Here is an 18,315-nt window from a genome sequence, read left to right on the forward strand (position 1 = left end):
CTAGTATAAAGGGGCGGAAGGTAGCCTAGTGGTTAGAGCGTTGGGCCAGTAACTGAAAATTTGCTAGAAAAATCGTTCTACCCCTGAACAAGGCAGTATACCCACTGTTCCTAGGCCGTCATTGTAAATAAGAATTTGTTCTTATTTGTTCATAAAAGAAGGTCCTGGATGTCAGGAAGCTTTGCCCCAGTGATGTACTGGGCCATACGCACTACGCTCTGTAGCGCCTTCCGGTCAGATGCTGAGCAGTTGCCATACCAGGTGGTAATGCAAGCGGTCAGGATGCTCTCGATGGTGCAGCTGTGGAACCTTTTGAGGATCTGGGGATCCATGTCAAATCTTTTCAGTCTCCTGAGGGGGAAAAGGTGTTGTCGTGCCCTCTTGACAACTGTCTTTGTGTGTTTGTTGGTGATGTGCTTGGTGATGTGGACACCAAGGAACTTGAAACTCTCAACCCACTCCACTTCAGACCATTCGAGGTTAATGGGGGGCTGAAAGGCCCTTTTTCCCCTATAGTCCACGATCAGCTCCTTTGTCTTGCTCACATTGAGAGAGAGGTAGTTGTCCTGGCACCACACTACAGGTCTCTGTGATCAGGCTGTGATCAGGATACCACTGTTGTGTTGTCAGCAAACTTATTGATGGTGTTGGATTCGTGCTTGGTCACGCAGTCGTGGGTGAACAAGGAGTACAGGAGGGGATTAAGCACACACTCCTGAGGGGCCCCAGTGTTGAGCATCAGTGTGGTAGATGAGTTGTTACCTACCATTACCACCTGGGGGTGGCCCGTCAGGAAGTCCAGGATCCAGTTGCAAAAGGAAGTGTTTAGTCCCAGGGTCCTTAGCTTAGTGATTTGTGCGCACTATGGTGTTGAACGCTGAGCTGTAGTCAATGAACAGCTTTCTCACATAGGTCTTCCTTTTGTCCAGTTGGGAAATGGCAGTGTGGAGTGCGATTGAGATTGCGTCATCTGTGGATCTGTTGGGGTGGTATGCGAATTGGAGTGGGTCTAGATTTTTTGGCATGATGTGAGCCATGACCAGCCTTTCAAAGCACTCCATGGTTACCGATGTGAGTGCTACGGGTAATCATTTCGACAGCTTACCTTCTCTATCTTGGGAACAGGGACTATGTGGTCTGTTTGAAACATGTAGGTATTACATACTCAGCCAGGGAGAGGTTGAAATTGTCAGTGAAGGCACTTTGGTGAAGGCCAGTTGGTCCGTGCATGCTTTGAGTACACATCCTGGTAATCTGTCTGGCCCCGCGGCTTTGTGAATGTTGACCTATTTAAAAGGTCTTGCTCACATCGGCCAAGGAGAGCATAATCACACAGTCGTCCGGAACAGCTGGTGCTCTCATACATGCTTCAGTGTTGCCTGCATCAAAGCGAGCATAAAAGGCATTTATGTACTCTGTTAGGCTCACGTCGCTGGGCAGCTCACGGCTGGGTTTCCCTTTGTAGTCCGTAATTGTTTTCAAGCCCTGCCACATCCGACCAGCGTCAGATCCGCTTCTTTGATGGTTCGTATGAGGTTATAGGGGAATTTCTTATTAGCGTCCGGATTAGTGTCCCACTCCTTGAAAGCACAAGCTCTAGCCTTTAGCTGGGTGCGGATTCTGCCTTTAGTCCATGGCTTTGGGTTAGGAAATGTATGTACGGTCACTGTGGGGACGACGTCGTTGATGCATTTATTGATGAAGCCGGTGATGGGGGTGGTATACTCCTCAATGCCATTGAATGAATCCCAGAACATATTCCAGTCTGTGCTAGCAAAACAGTCCTGTAGCGTAGCATCCGTGTAATCTGACCACTTCTGTATTGAGCGAGTCACTGGTACATCCTGCTTTTAGTTTTTGCTTGTAAACAGGAATCAGGAGGATATAATTATGGTCAGATTTGCAAATGGAGGGTGAGGAAGAGCTTTGCTAGCATCTCTGTGTGTGGAGTAAAGGTGGTCTAGAGTTTTTTCCCCCTCTGATTACACGTGTGACATGCTGGTAGAAATGAGCTGAAACAGATTTAAGTTTGTCTGCATTAAAGTCCCCGGCCACTAGGATGAGCATTTTGTTGTTTGATTTTGTTTGATTATGGTGTTGTTTGATATGGCCATATGCAGCTCGTTGAGTGTGGTTGTAGTGCCAGCTTCGGTTTGTGGTGGTAAATAGACGGCTACTAATAATATAGATGTGAACTCTCTTGGTCGATAGGTTGGTCTACAGCTTATCATGAGGTATTTTACGTTCACTATTTTACGCTTAGTCTATGAGGCTGATAAGACTGGTGGAATCTGGGTTCTACCTAGCACCAAAAAGGGTTCTCTATGGGGGAAACCGAAGAACCCTATATGGTTCTTCTCAGCACCTTTTTTTCAAAGAGTGTAGTTCTTCATATACAGTATATACACAGGAAGGCAGTGACTGAGAGGAATGCATCTTATGTTATGGGCTTTTCCTCTGCTGTCTACTCCACAATTCTCACTAATGTACATAATTAGAATGTAGCATCACTAGTTGGTCGATGTTTAGTGGGAGACAGACACTATTATATTTACTTTGTAATGTGCTGAGTAAAGGGGACTGTTGAAGAATCTTTGTCAGATAGCAGAGGTTTAATTAGTCTTGGCCTTTAGTATTCATGTGAACCTTATCAGCTTAATATAATGTTAGCTATCATGTTTGCTAACTTCACAAGTTTGAGGACGCAAATACTAATTATGCTCAGATGGACTCAAAGTCACAAATGCTGCAAAAGTTGAGACTGTAGATCTAACTACACTTGAACTATTCACACACTTCTAAAATGTGTTGCTTTCATTGGCATGTCTTTCTGCAATGTAATGTACAAAGACAGAGTAGATGTGGCCTATATTTATGAGCAAACAAAAGGGCACAGATCTCATGCTGTGGACTGGCTTAATCTGACAGTGGTTGTGAAATAGCACTTCTGTGTTAACACTACTAAACAGACATTAACACATTGAGGTTTGCTAGTTGAGCACTATCTGTCAGACAACAAAGCGGCTGCATTGGCTTGCAAAGTGATGTGTAATTTCTATTGAAATCCAGCCAGAGTGGAAAAACCCTCTCAGTAACGGGTGCAATAAATGTATGTTATTTACCGACATCCAAAAATTGGAACTATTCATTTAGAAGGACTACGAGGGTACAGGCATTTGACTGATGAGACTGCCTGGAACATATATACCGGAACAACCATCTCAGTAATGGGTGCAATAAATCCAACTACAAACAGATTGGATTCGTTTGGAAAAATATGTTATCTATGGCTGCATTAGGCCTTGAACAACGAGGCTTCAAGAAAGTGTGATTATTTTACTTTGTTGGGTACATTAAGGTGGTGACTTGTTGGGGAGGTGGAGTGATGTTTCCCTTTGAGGCACAAAGCTTCCCTGCCTGGTATGGTGATGACAGGATAAGTGGATCCATTGGGTTGAGATGGGGTTTGTTCTAGTGGTTAATGAGAGGCCTCACACAAACCTGTTCCTCAGAGCCGGGCGATACACTTTTTCCGCCATGGAGACCCAAGGTCCAGGCTCTCAGCCAAGTACTCTGCCTAAACAGGATAGCCTCAAAGGGAGTGGGCAGCGGACAAGTAGGAACAATCGCAAACTCTGTGATCTAGCAAAACCGTACACCTCTTCAGGGCTAATCTGTGAGTGCCTGTGAAATTGGTTCCCACCCACTGTTGCCAAGTGAGTCATCGTAAGACAAGACCTGTTAGCGAGCCAGACATCTGATCCCTTCTTCTAAGGAGGAGTTAAAAGCTATAACACGTTGAATAGAGTAAACATCTACTATTATATATTTTGACAATGAGAGTAGGGTAACAATGATTACATACAGTAATCATGCAGCATGCATCTGACAGGTTTGCTGGTATAGCATGTCATCAATCAAGAAAAACATCTACATGTTCAACCAGAGTCAAGGAAAATGGCTGAGAATAGAAGGATCCTCAAAACGTTCTACAGCTGCACCAGAGAGCATCTCGACTGGTTGCATCGTCGCTTGGTATAGCAGATGCAAAGCGCTGCAGGAGGTGGTGCAGACAGCCCAGTACATCACTAGGGAAAAGCTCCCTGCCATCCAGGACCTCTATATCATGCAATGTCAGAGGAAGGCACGAAAAATTGCAAAAGAGTCCAGCCACCCAAGCCATAGACTGTTCACTCTGCTACCTTCCGGCAAACGGTACCAGATCAACAGGTTCCAAGACAGCTTCTACCCCCAGGCCATAAGACTGCTAAATAGTCAGACTGCTAAATAGTCAAGTAATGCTACCCAAACTATCATGACTGACTATCTTGCACTGACCCTACACACACTCACTAGACTCACTTTGCCTTCAAAGTATTCACACCCCTTGACTTTTTCAAAATGTTTTTTTTTTGTTACAAATATGTTTTTTGTACAAATACGAGGTATTTGAGGTAGGGTAAAGTGTCTAGGCATTAGGATAGATAATAACAGTCAAATAAAGAACAGAGAAGCAGCAGCAAATGATGAATACAAGTGTGTGTGTGTGTGTGTGTGTGTGTGTGTGTGTGTGTGTGTGTGTGTGTGTGTGTGTGTGTGTGTGTGTGTGTGTGTGTGTGTGTGTGTGTGTGTGTGTGTGTGTGTGTGTGTGTGTGTGTGTGTGTGTGTGTGTAGGTGGAGGCACATCTATCCAGAGTTACACATGGAGTAAACAATTAACAAGTCAATAACACAGTAGAAAAAAATGGGCAGTCTATATACATTGTGTGCAAAAGACATGAGGAGGTAGGCGAATAATACAATTTTGCAGATTAACACTGGAGTGATAAATGATCAGATGGTCATGTACAGGTAGAGATATTGGTGTGCAAAAGAGCAGAAAAGTAAATAAATAAAAACAGTATGAAAACAGTATGGGAATGAGGTAGGTGAAAATGGGTGGGCTATTTACCAATAGACTATGTACAGCTGCAGCGATCGGTTAGCTGCTCGGATAGCTGATGTTTGAAGTTGGTGAGGGAGATAAAAGTCTCCAACTTCAGCGATTTTTGCAGTTCGTTCCAGTCACAGGCAGCAGAGTACTGGAACGAAAGGCAGCCAAATGAGGTGTTGGCTTTAGGGATGATCAGTGAGATACACCTGCTGGAGCGCGTGCTACGGATGGGTGTTGCCATCGTGACCAGTGAACTGAGATAAGGCGGAGCTTTACCTAGCATGGACTTGTAGATGACCTGGAGCCAGTGGGTCTGGCGACAAATATGTATTGAGGGCCAGCCGACTAGAGCATACAAGTCGCAGTGGTGGGTGGTATAAGGTGCTTTAGTGACAAAACGGATGGCACTGTGATAGACTGCATTCAGTTTGCTGAGTAGAGTGTTGGAAGCCATTTTGTAGATGACATCGCCGAAGTCGAGGATCGGTAGGATAGTCAGTTTTACTAGGGTAAGCTTGGCGTGAGTGAAGGAGGCTTTGTTGCGGAATAGAAAGCCGACTCTTGATATGATTTTCGATTGGAGATGTTTGATATGGGTCTGGAAGGAGAGTTTGCAGTCTAGCCAGACACCTAGGTACTTATAGATGTCCACATATTCAAGGTCGGAACCATCCAGGGTGGTGATGCTAGTCGGGCATGCGGGTGCAGGCAGCGATCGTTTGAAAAGCATGCATTTGGTTTTACTCGCGTTTAAGAGCAGTTGGAGGCCACGGAAGGAGTGCTGTATGGCATTGAAGCTCGTTTGGAGGTTAGATAGCACAGTGTCCAATGACGGGCCGAAAGTATATAGAATGGTGTCGTCTGCGTAGAGGTGGATCAGGGAATCGCCCGCAGCAAGAGCAACATCATTGATATATACAGAGAAAAGAGTCGGCCCGAGAATTGAACCCTGTGGCACCCCCATAGAGACTGCCAGAGGACCGGACAGCATGCCCTCCGATTTGACACACTGAACTCTGTCTGCAAAGTAATTGGTGAACCAGGCAAGGCAGTCATCCGAAAAACCGAGGCTATTGAGTCTGCCGATAAGAATATGGTGATTGACAGAGTCGAAAGCCTTGGCGAGGTCGATGAAGACGGCTGCACAGTACTGTCTTTTATCGATGGCGGTTATGATATCGTTTAGTACCTTGAGTGTGGCTGAGGTGCACCCGTGACCGGCTCGGAAACCAGATTGCACAGCGGAGAAGGTACGGTGGGATTCGAGATGGTCAGTGACCTGTTTGTTGACTTGGCTTTCGAAGACCTTAGATAGGCAGGGCAGGATGGATATAGGTCTATAACAGTTTGGGTCCAGGGTGTCTCCCCCTTTGAAGAGGGGGATGACTGCGGCAGCTTTCAATCCTTGGGGATCTCAGAGGATATGAAAGAGAGGTTGAACAGGCTGGTAAATAGGGGTTGCGACAATGGCGGTAGATAGTTTCAGAAATAGAGGGTCCAGATTGTCAAGCCCAGCTGATTTGTACGGGTCCAGGTTTTGCAGCTCTTTCAGAACATCTGCTATCTGGATTTGGGTAAAGGAGAACCTGGAGAGGCTTGGGCGAGGAGCTGCGGGGGGGGGAGCTGTTGGCCGAGGTTGGAGTAGCCAGGCGGAAGGCATGGCCAGCCGTTGAGAAGTGCTTATTGAAGTTTTCGATAATCATGGATTTATCGGTGGAGACTGTGTTACCTAGCCTCAGTGCAGTGGGCAGCTGGGAGGAGGTGCTCTTGTTCTCCATGGACTTCACAGTGTCCCAGAACTTTTTGGAGTTGTAGCTACATTGTTAAGTGGAGATCATTCAACAATCATTCTCACAATTGATAATAGTCAATGACAAATATCATGGCTGGGCTTGGTTAAAACCCTGGATGGGAGACGAGGTTAGCTGTAGATAAATCAGTTCTCCAACAGGCGCTGCTGCCCAGTCTTTTTTCTTTCTGATAGTAGATATAATGTTGAAGATCTGATGTTGTTTAAAAGGTACAATTTCAACATATTTTATACAAAAGTTGTTGATGCTGAAAATTGGTTACCATGATGACATAACCCCGTGGTTTAAATTTGTACCTATTTTCCGCGTAGATTCCATGCCACATTACCTTGACAAATTACATTGAATCAACGTTGATTCAATCAGTTTGTGACCAGTGGGGTGACTCTTTCAATAAAACAAAACGTGTCTCTGCAGGCCTTTTATTTGAAAGACAGAGTGGTTTAAGGATCTCTACAGATCGGTGTCCCATCCGTTTTGTTCAAGAACTTGTTGCGTTAGATAGCAAACGTGTCCACTCTGGTCTTGGCACGTGTACTCTAGCCAGCTCAACAGCTTGCTGATAAGCCTACAGTGTGGGTAGTTCACCTATATTATGAGATTATTATGGATAAGAGCGATATTTTTATTTCTCAAACAGCAGCCAAGCATCAATCATCATGTCACCAGAATAAGACCCTCAATATTTATTGGAAAGGAGCATCAAGCTTATCATTGTGCACTTTCACCACCATGTGAAGTTCATCATAATTTATTTAATCTGTAGCCTAATAAACTGTATGGTTTCCTGAGTCAACATACCATCACATAACATACCATAGGCCCACCCACTTGGGAGCCATGCCCACCCACTGGGGAGCCAGGCCCAGCCAATAAGAATGAATTTGTCCCTACAAAAGGGCTTTACAGACAGAAATACTCCTCCGTTTCTGTCTGTCTGGGTGTCTGGTCTCAGATGATCCCACAGGTGAAGAAGCTAGTGGAGGTCCTGTGCTGGCGTGGTTACACGTGGTCTGCGGCTGTGAGGTCGGTTGGACATACTTGCCAAATTCTCTAAAATGACATTGGAGACGGCTTACAGTAGAGAAATTAATATTAAATAATCTGACAACAGCTCTGGTGGACATTCCTGCAGTCAGCATGCCGACTGCACGCTACCTCAAAACTTGAGACATCTGTAGCATTGTGTAGTGCGACAAAACTGCACATTTTAGAGTGGCCTTTCATTGTCTTCAGCACAAGGTGCACCTGTGTATTGATCAATCTGGTTAATCAGCTTATTGATATGCCACACCTGTCAGATAGATAATTTCTTGGCAAAGGAGAAATGCTCACCAAAAGGGACGTAAACAAATTTGTGCACTAAATTTGAGAGATATAAGCTTTTTGTGCGTATGGAACATTTCTGGGAACTGTTAAGGATCGGGGTCCCGTTAGCGGGACAACTTCCGGTGAAACTGCAGGGAGCACAATTCAAATCAATTCTAATATTTATATTATACTTGAAACATTTAGGTAAATATAAGTGTCTTATATTTGCTGAAAGCTTAAATTCTTCTTAATCTAACTGCACTGTCCAATTTACAGTAGCTATTACAGCGAAAAAATGCCATGCGATTGTTTGAGGATGGAGCCCCACATCAAAATATTTTCCCACTGGCACAGGTTTCATACATTCACAAATAACGATTAAATATTCACTTACTTTTTGCAAATCTTCCTCTGATTTGTCATCCAAAGTGTCCCAGCTAAAAAATGTAGTGTCGTTTTGTTAGATAAAATCCTTCTTTATATGCCAAAATGTCAGTTCAGTTGGTGCCATCGATTTGAGTAACGCACTCATTCAACTTGCAGTGAAAGGAAACCCGAAAATCTACCCCTAAACTTAGTTTCAACAAATCAAAATACGTTTCTATTTACTCCTCCGATACCCTTAAATGTAATCAAACTACATAATTTATTTCGGAAAGAAGTATGTTCAATAGGAACCGACTTTAGCAGGTGCATAATTTCTTCAGGGCGTCCCCTGACACGGATTTCCAAGACTGTGTCCTTCTACAAAACCTGTTCTTTCTTATTTGTTTTTCAAGTTACAAGCCTGAAACCTTGAACATAGACTGCTGACACCCTGTGGAAGCCATGGGAATTGCATCCAGGGAGCCATTTTACAATATGGCCTTTCTCTTGCATTTCTAAGAGGATGGTCTCTCTCTCAAAAAAAATCTGGGTTGGTTTTTCTTTGGATTTTCTCCTACCATATCTATTGTGTTATATTCTCCTATATTATTTTAACATTTCTACAAACTTCAAAGTGGTTTCTTTCCAATGGTACCAATTATATGCATATCCTGGCTTCAGGGCCTGAGCAACAGGCAGTACTTTGGGCACATCATTTAGGTGGAAATTTTATTTTACATGTTGCGTTTATTTTTTGTTCAATGCAAATATAAACAATATTGGTTAGTCTGTAAGAAATTGTAACCTCCATTTGTATGCGGACGATACTGTTGTGTATCCTGTTGCTTAAGGTGGCCAGATTTCTGAAATTAAAACCGGGGAAATTTCCAGTTCGGCGGTTAATATATCATTAAAATTTCCAATGTTACTATCTATGAAATAAAACAAGGGGACAATTCCAGTTTCATGTATTTAGTAGTGCTCCAAATTCACTCCATTCATTAAAATCAACATCTATTTGTTGGACTACTGTAAGGGTTTTCTTCTGGTGAAAGAGAGGCGGACCAAAATGCAGCATGGTGGTTAATCATGTTTTTGATAAAGACGACTATACATGAACAGACTAAACAAAACAAGAAAAGTGAAAACCTAAACAGTCCTATCTGGTGCAAACACAGAGACAGGAACAATCACCCACAAAACCAAACACAAAACAGGCTACCTAAATATGGTTCCCAATCAGAGACAATGACTAACACCTGCCTCTGATTGAGAACCATATCAGGCCAAACATAGAAATAGACAAACCAGACACACAACATAGAATGCCCACCCAGCTCACGTCCTGACCAACACTAAAACAAGGAAAACACACACGAATGATGGTCAGAACGTGACAACTACCTGGACCTGCCATTTGGTTTTTAAGGTTTGAAACCAAACTATTTGAATTTAAAAGTATTTTAATAAACAACATGAAAAGGTTACTGTAAGAAAAGCTCATCATTTGAAGTAGGCTACATGTCGTTTTAATTGGCATATAAATGCTCTTTTAATAGGTCAGGAGCCAGAAAGGTAGCCTAAGAAGGAAAGAAAATGTATTATTTTATTATGTTATTAGCCTATTTCAAGGATGTAGCCTATAAAGAAATACATTGTGAAACATTTGAGAGTGCGACACACTAGGCTGGTAGGGACATTAAGCTCTCCGCAATTAAACAAAATTTTGTTGTATTAAATTATAGCCAACAAATTACGCATATGGGCTTTCACTTAGAATGAAATGCCTTGTTAGGCTCAGTCTACAGTGCCTTTGAAATCATTTTTAGAAACACTAGTTTGGCTTCAGGAGAGCAGGCCAGCAGCGCTTGCAGAAGAAAAAAAATGATTGACCTTTTATTTAACTAGGCATGTCAGTTAAGAACAAATTCTTATTTACAATGAAGGCCTACCCCGGCCAAACCCGGACGAAGCTGGGCCAATTGTGAGCTGCCTTATGGGACGGATGTGATACAGCCTGAATTCAAACCAATGACTGTAGTGACGCCTCTTGCACTGAGATGCAGCGCCTTAGACCGCTGCACCACTGGGTAAACACTGTTCAGGCCACTCTTGCCAGGCTGGGCAGGGATGCAGAGTTTTTGTTTTATTTTCTATATGTAGGCCTAAAGGTTTTTAGGCAAAATAACCCTATCAAAACAGAAAGCTCCTTGAAAGAGGTAATATGTTAGGCCTATTGGGCCAAAATCAATTATAGCTTATTGTATAGATAATATAACATTTAAGAGATCAGATTTGTTGTTTATACTGTACATACTGTGCTACAATGACACACTTAGCAAGCTACCTACCTTGTTTCTTTCTGTTAGCATGTGCACATAGAAAGTACACCATGCTTTTGGGATACATCTTTTTTTCAGATTCCATTATTATTTTTTTGTTGTGGACACTATATCATTGCACTCCCACTATTACGCTTGGTCCTCCTCATAAGTCACCTTGATTTTGCATGTTTTATCAGTTTCTTTATGATAATATTTAGCGAACTCCATGACAATAGGTAAAGCAAGGGGCTATAGCAGCACACAAGTAGCCTACCATTGCATGCTGGGATGGTAATGCCCTGAGCTCGAAGTGAGCGGTACTGGAGAAAAATTGGAGCGGGTGAGAAGGCTGGTGCTCAAGCCTTTGGAAAACTCACTCACCACTCCAGTCAAATTGGGCACGATCCCGCTCACATACTCTGGTCAGGAAGAGGTTGAAAATGTGAGTGAAGACACTTTGCCATCTGATCAGCACATGCTCGGAGTATGCGTCCTGGTAATCCATCTTGCACTGCGGCATCGTGAATGTTAACCTGTTTAAAAGGACTTACATCAGCCAAGGAGAGCGAGATCACACAGTCGTCGGGAACAGCTGATGCTCTCAAACTTCGAAGCGAGCATAGAAGGCATTTAGCTTGTCTGGTGGACTCGTGTAACTGGGCATCTCGCAGGTGGGTTTCGCTTTGTAATCTGTGAGTCCTGCCACATCCAACTCAGTCCTGTATTGACGCTTTGCCTGTTTGATGGCTCCCAGAGGTCCTAGTGGGAATTCTTATAAGCCCTCTTGCACAAACTTCAGCCATACCTTACTACATTGTTGTGTATGTGACAAATACAATTTGATTTGATTTGATTTTTGTTTTAACCAACTGGTAAGAGCTACCAGTCCCGTTGTCAGGGATGTCTAACTTTGGAGATCCCTTCGATCTCCACTTAGGGTTAGGTACATCTGCATTTCATTGTGTTTTTTTGCACCTTACTTGTGTGATAGTCTTCTGAACTCTCTAAAACTGGATGAATTGGTGCCTCTAGGGCAATTCAGCCAGCTGAATGTGGACGTTTTTACTGAGCAATGTGTCTAAGAGCCGGCTCTTGTAGGTGAACATTGGGAGCCAGCTCGCATATCAGAAGAGCCGAATCTATTCATGAAAATATGAAAAAATTAAGATATGAATAATTAAAATATTTAAATAAATAGAATTACCTCATTCGAAAAAAGAAATATAATAATATATGCCTAAATGCTCAAGCGCACACACATTCGTTCTGACTGTCTGCTGCTCAGACTTTACATTTTTGATTTATTTCACCTTTATTTAACCAGGTAGGCTAGTTAAGAATAAGTTCTCATTTAAAACTGCGACCTGGCCAAGATAAAGCAAAGCAAACAACAACACAAAGTTACACATGGAATAAACAAACACACAGTCAATAACACAATAGAACAAAATAAGTCTATATACAGTGTGTGGAATGTTAGATAAGGGAGGTAAGACAATAAATAGGTCATAGTGGCAAAATAATTACAATTTAGCAATTAAACACTGGAGTAATAGATGTGCAGAAGATGAATGTGCAAGTAGAGATACTGGGGTGCAAAGGAGCAAAAATAAATAACGGTATGGGGATGAGGTAGTTGGATGCGCAGATAACATGTGCAGTTATCTGTGAGCTGCTTTGACAGCTGGTGCTTCAAGTTAGTGAGGGAGGTATGAATCTCCAGCTTCAGTGATTTTTGCAATTTGTCCCAGTCATTGGCAGAAGAGAACTGTGAAGAAAGGCGGTCAAAGGAGGAATTGGCTTTGGGGGTGACCAGTGAAATATTCCTGCTGGAGCGCATGCTACGGGTGGGTGCTGCTATAGTGAGCTGAGATAAGGCAGGCCTTTACCTAGCAGAGACATAGATGACCTGGAGCCAGTGGGTTTGGCGACGAATATGAAGCAAGGGCGAGCCAACAAGAGCATATAGGTCACAATGGTGGGTAGTATATGGGGCTTTAGTGACAAAACGGACGGCACTCTGATAGACTGCATCCAATTTGCTGAGTAGAGTGTTGGAGGCTATTTCGTAAATGACATTGCCGTAGTCAAGGATCGGCAGGATAGTCAGTTTTACGAGGGTACGTTTGGCAGCATGAGTGAAGGATGCTTTGTTGCAAAATAGGAAGCCGATTCTAGATTACATTTTGGATTGAAGATGTTTAATGTGAGTCTGGAAGGAGAGTTTACAGTCTAACCAGACACCTAGGTATTAGTAGTTGTCCACATATTCTAAGTCAGTACCGTCTAGAGTAGTGATGCTGGATGGGCGGGTAGGTGTGGCCAGCAATCGGTTGAAGAGCATGCATTTAGTTTTACTTGCGTTTAAGAGCAGTTGGAGGCCATGGAAGGAGAGTTGTATGGCATGGAAGCTCATCTAGAGGTTAGTTAACACAGTGTCCAAGGAAAGGACAGAAGTATACAAAATAGTGTCGTCTGCGTAGAGGTGGATCAGAGAATCACCAGCAGCAAGAGCGACATCATTGATGTATACAGAGAAAAGAGTCGGCCTGAGAATTGAACCCTGTGGCACCCCCATAGAGACTGCGAGACGTACGGACAACAGGCCCTCCGATTTGACACACTGAACTCTGTCTGAGAAGTAGTTGGTGAACCAGGCGGGGCAGTCATTTGAAAAACCAAGGCTGTTGAGATTGCCAATAAGAATGTGGTGATTGACAGAGTCGAAAGCCTTGGCCAGGTGGATGAATACAGCTGCACAGTATGGTCTCTTATTGATGGCGGTTATGATATCGTTTAGGACCTTGAGCATGGCTGAAGTGCACCCATGACCAGCTCGGAAACCAGATTGCATAGGGGAGAAGGTACAGTGGGATTCGAAATGGTCGGTAGACTTTTTAGAAAGGCAGGGTGGGATAGATATAGGTCTGTAGCAGTTTGGGTCTAGAGTGTCTCCCCCTTTGAAGAGGGAGATGACTGCGGCAGCTTTCCAATCTTTGGGGATCTCAGACGATACGAAAGAGAGGTTGTCAGGCTAGTAATAGGGGTTGCAACAATTTCGGCTGGTAATTTTAGAAAGAGAGAGTCCAGATTGTCTAGCCCTGGTGAGTTGTGGGGGTCCAGATTTTGCATCTCTTTCAGAACATCAGCTACATGGATTTGGGTGAAGGAGAAATGGGGTGGCTTGGGCAAGTTGCTGTGGGGGGTGCAGGGCTGTTGACCAGGGTAGGGGTGGCCAGGTGGAAAGCATAGCCAGCCGTAGAAAAATGCTTATTGATTTATCGGTGGTGACAGTGTTTCCTAGTCTCAGTGCAGTGGGCAGCTGGGAGAAGGTGCTCTTATTCTCCATGGACCTTAGTGTCCCAGAACTTTTGGAGTTTGTGCTGCAGGATGCAAATTTCTGTTTGAAAAAGCTAGCCTTTGCTTTCCTAACTGCCTGTGTATATTGGGTTTCTAACTTCCCTGAAAAGTTGCATATCGCGGGGGCTATTCAATGCTAATGCCGTATGCCACAGGATGTTTTTGTGCTGGTCAAGGGCAGTCAGGTCGGGAGTGAACCACGGGCTATATCTGTTCCCAAGTTCTACATTTTTTGAATGGGGAATGCTTATTTAAGATTGTGAGGAAAGCACTTTTAACCTCTCTTGGGTGGGGGGCAGTATTTTGACGTCCAGATGAAAAGCGTGCCCAAAGTAAACTACCTGTTACTCAGGCCCAGAAGCAAGGATACGCATATAATTGGTAGATTTGAAAAGAAAACACTAAAGTTTCTAAAACTGCTAAAATTATGTCTGAGTATAACAGAACAGATATGGCAGGCGAAACTCCAAGGACAAACCACCCCCCCCACCAAAAAAATCTGCCTACCCCTATTTTCAATGTCTATCACTTTTATGATCAGGCCAAGTCCTCCCAGATTGGAGTTCCTAGGGCTTCCAGTAGATGTAAACAGTCTTTAGAAAGAGTTTCAGGCTGGTTTTTGGAAAAATGAGCCAGAAATTGTAGTTTTCCTAGGTGGCTCCCCTTTCACATATGGTGTCCAGGGCACAGCTTTGGGCAGAAGGTGGTCTATAGCAAGCAGCAACGGTGAGTGACTTGTTTCTGGAAAGGTGGATTTTTAAAATAGAAGCTCAAATTGTTTGGGCACAGACCTGGAAAGTAAGACCGAACTCTGCAGGCTATCTCTGCACTAAATTGCAACTCGGCCCCCTTTAGCAGTTCTATCTTGATGGAAAATGTTATCGTTAGGGATGGACATTTCTGGGTTTTTGGTGGCCTTCCTAAACCAGGATTCAGACACAGCTAGGATATCTGGGTTGGAAGAGTGTGCCAAAGCAGTGAATAAAACAAGCAAAACAAAGGGAGGATGTTAACATGCATGAAACCAAGGCTTTTGGGGACGAGAGCACCTGGGGAATAGGAGTGGAGCTCGGCACTGCAGGGCCTGGATTAACCTCTACATCACCAGAGGAGCAGAGGAGGAGTAGGATAAGGGTACAGCTAAGGGCTATAAGAACTGGTTGCCTAGCATGTTTGGAACAGAGAGTAAAAGGAGCAGATTTCTGGGCGCGGTAGAATAGATTCAATGCATAATGTACGGACAAAGGTATGGTAGGATGTGGATACAGTGGAGGTAAACCTAGGCATTGAGTGATGATGAGAGAGGTATTGTCTCTTGAGACATCAATTAAACCAGGTTAGGTCACCGCATGTGTGGGAGGTGGGACAAGAGGGTTAGCTGAGGCATATTGAGCAAGCCTGGGGGCTCTACAGTGAAATAAGGCAATAATTACTAACCACAACTGCAATGGACAAGGCATATTGACATTAGGGAGAAGCATGCGTAGTCGAGTGATCATAGGGTCGAATGAGTAGCTGAATGGGCTGGAGACACGGCGATTCAGACAGCTAGCAGGCCGGGGCTAGCAGGCTAGCAGAAGGGCCTTAGAGGGATGTCGCGACGGAAGAAGTCTGTTGTCGCCCCCTCGTGTGGTCACGTCGGCAGGCCAGTGATGATGAGTCAGCAGGGGTCAGTGTAGTAAAGGGGTCCAGGCCAATTGGCAAAATAGGTATAGTAGCCCAAGAAATTGACTGATGGACCACTTCAGCTAACAGTCCGGTATGCTCTAGACAGCTAGCGGGCCACGGCTAGCAGGCTAGCAGATGGGCATTCAGGGGATGTCGCGACGGAGTTGCCTGTTGAAAAACCACATTGGGCGGATTATGTCGGTAGTCCAGACGTGATGGATTGGCGGGGCTCCGTATCGGCAATAAATGGGGTCCAGGCCAATTGACAAAATAGATATTGTAGCCCAAGGAGTGGCTGATGGACCTCTTCAGTTATCCGGGAGATGGGCCTAGCATAGGCTAATTGGTGCTTGCTTCAGGACAGGAACATTAGCCAGGAGAATCCAATCAGGATAGCAGCTAGCTAGCTGCGATGATCCAGGTGAAGAGGTTCAGAGCTTGCGGTAGGAATCCGGAGATATGGAAAAAGGGATTCTGATAAACTCTGGGTTGAATCACGCTGTGCAGACTGGCAGGAGTTGTCCAGGTTTAAGGTTAGCTGATGACCACTAGCAGTGGGTAGCTGACTACTATCTAGTAGCTAGTTAGCTGACTAGACTCTGTTGGGGGTTCCGGTTCTAAAGTAAAGAAAATAGCAGAGAGAGTTGCAGGAGAGTATGTTGAAGTTGGGGTTAATAAAAATCTAAAAATATAAGCGAAGAAAAAAAAATAGAGGTAGAGGAAGATCAGCTATGAATACAACAGCAGGAAAATGAGTCGGAAGCACAAGTAGTATTTTGGATGCATTTTAATAATGTGGACAATGTTAGCGCACAGTGTAGAATTTGCCAAAACAAAATCTCATATAATGTCGGATCTACGCACAACCTACAGCGGCATATGCGAACTGTGCACCCAACTGTGAAGCTAGCTGTAGCGGAGCTTTGAGAAACTAGCGGGCCTGCGAGTGATAGTGGTGGAGCCAGCACCTCCACATGTGGAGATGTATCCACTCAGTCAAGTAGGCCTACTCCACGATCCACAGCAACACAGTCTTCTATGGACCAGTTTATGCCAAAGTCTATGTCTGTAGTAAAACAAGGCTAAATTGATATTGCTTTGGCTAAAATGATTGCCACCTCGATCGTGGAGGACAAGAGTTTTTTTTAATAGAAATGATAGCTATAGTCTAAATCCAATGTACACAATTCCAAGTAGGAAAACCCTTTCAAAATCACTTATTCCACAATTGTACGAGAGCACACAGGCTTCAGTGCGGGACCTGATTGTAAGAGATGCTCTGAAGATGATGAAGCCCACTGTGGACAAAGTTAAAGCAGCTGTGGAATACTTCCACAGGAGTGCAGTAGGTGCTGAAAAACTAAAGTCTCCACAACTCCAGATAGGGATGTCTGAGCTGAGGCCTAAACAAGACTGCACTACAAGGTAGAATTCAACATGTTGAAGCGGTTTCCTGAGTCAAAGGATGCCATCATCTCTTCCCTGGCCATTGTCAATGCACCTGTTGATGCTCTGACCCAAGAGGAATGGGAGGTGGTGGAGGAGGTGTGCAGTGTCCTGGAACCCTTTGAGCAGGTCACTGTGGAGATCAGTGGAGAAAGGTACCGTAAGCACTTATTCCTACATCATTATTTAATCCAGTATTATATATGTATATGATGAGAATGTAGTATCAGTAGACAAAACATGAACCTGAACTAATAAGTTACTGTTCTCTCTTTTCAGCTATGTGACAGCCTCACAAATGATACTCCTGTGTAACGGTCTGCAGCGAATCACAGCCAGCCGCCAGATAGAAGCAAATGTAACCACAGGACATGTGACGGACAGCCTTATGTTCATCAATGGACAGAAAGTTCCACAGAATGGAATATAATCACGTGCTATCAGAAACCGCTGCAATTTGACCCCAGGTTTAAGAAGTTAGCCTTCAGTGATGCCAGAGCGATTGATGAGGCTCTTCAAAGAATAACCTCAGCAGCAGGGAGGGACAGCCCCTCCTCCAAAGAACTGCAAATCTTCTGAGCTGGTGGAAGAACAAGGCCTCGGTCTACCCACGGCTTAGACTCTGCATAGCGGCCTCTGAGAGGGTATTCTCGAAAATAGGACAAATAATTACTGAGAGAAGAAACCGCATCAGCCCCTCGAAAGTGAGGCAGCTTGCATTTTTGAATGCAAATCTCTCATAAAAGCGAAATATGGGCAGCATCGCTGTGTGCTGCTGGCAATAAAGAAGAGAGAGAAGAGAGAGTAACGAGGGACCTGTTTAATGTTATAAGTGGGATGCTGCAGTTTTGTTATTTATTTTTCTTTCATTATTGTTCAATATTCTATTATTATGCTGTTCAGATTGTATGTGTTTTGAATTGCTACATTTATATGCACTTTGTTTATATACATTAAAAAGATATACTTTAAATGCAAATGTTTAATAGCATTCTTTTTCATAACAAACCAATGCATTTTTAAATACATTGTGGCTAAGGTAGAGTATGAATTAATTTAATAATTTAATTAGAATTGTTTTAACACCAATCATAGT

Source organism: Oncorhynchus keta, chromosome 35, assembly GCF_023373465.1.
Source record: "Oncorhynchus keta strain PuntledgeMale-10-30-2019 chromosome 35, Oket_V2, whole genome shotgun sequence".
Classification (NCBI taxonomy): Eukaryota; Metazoa; Chordata; class Actinopteri; order Salmoniformes; family Salmonidae; genus Oncorhynchus; species Oncorhynchus keta.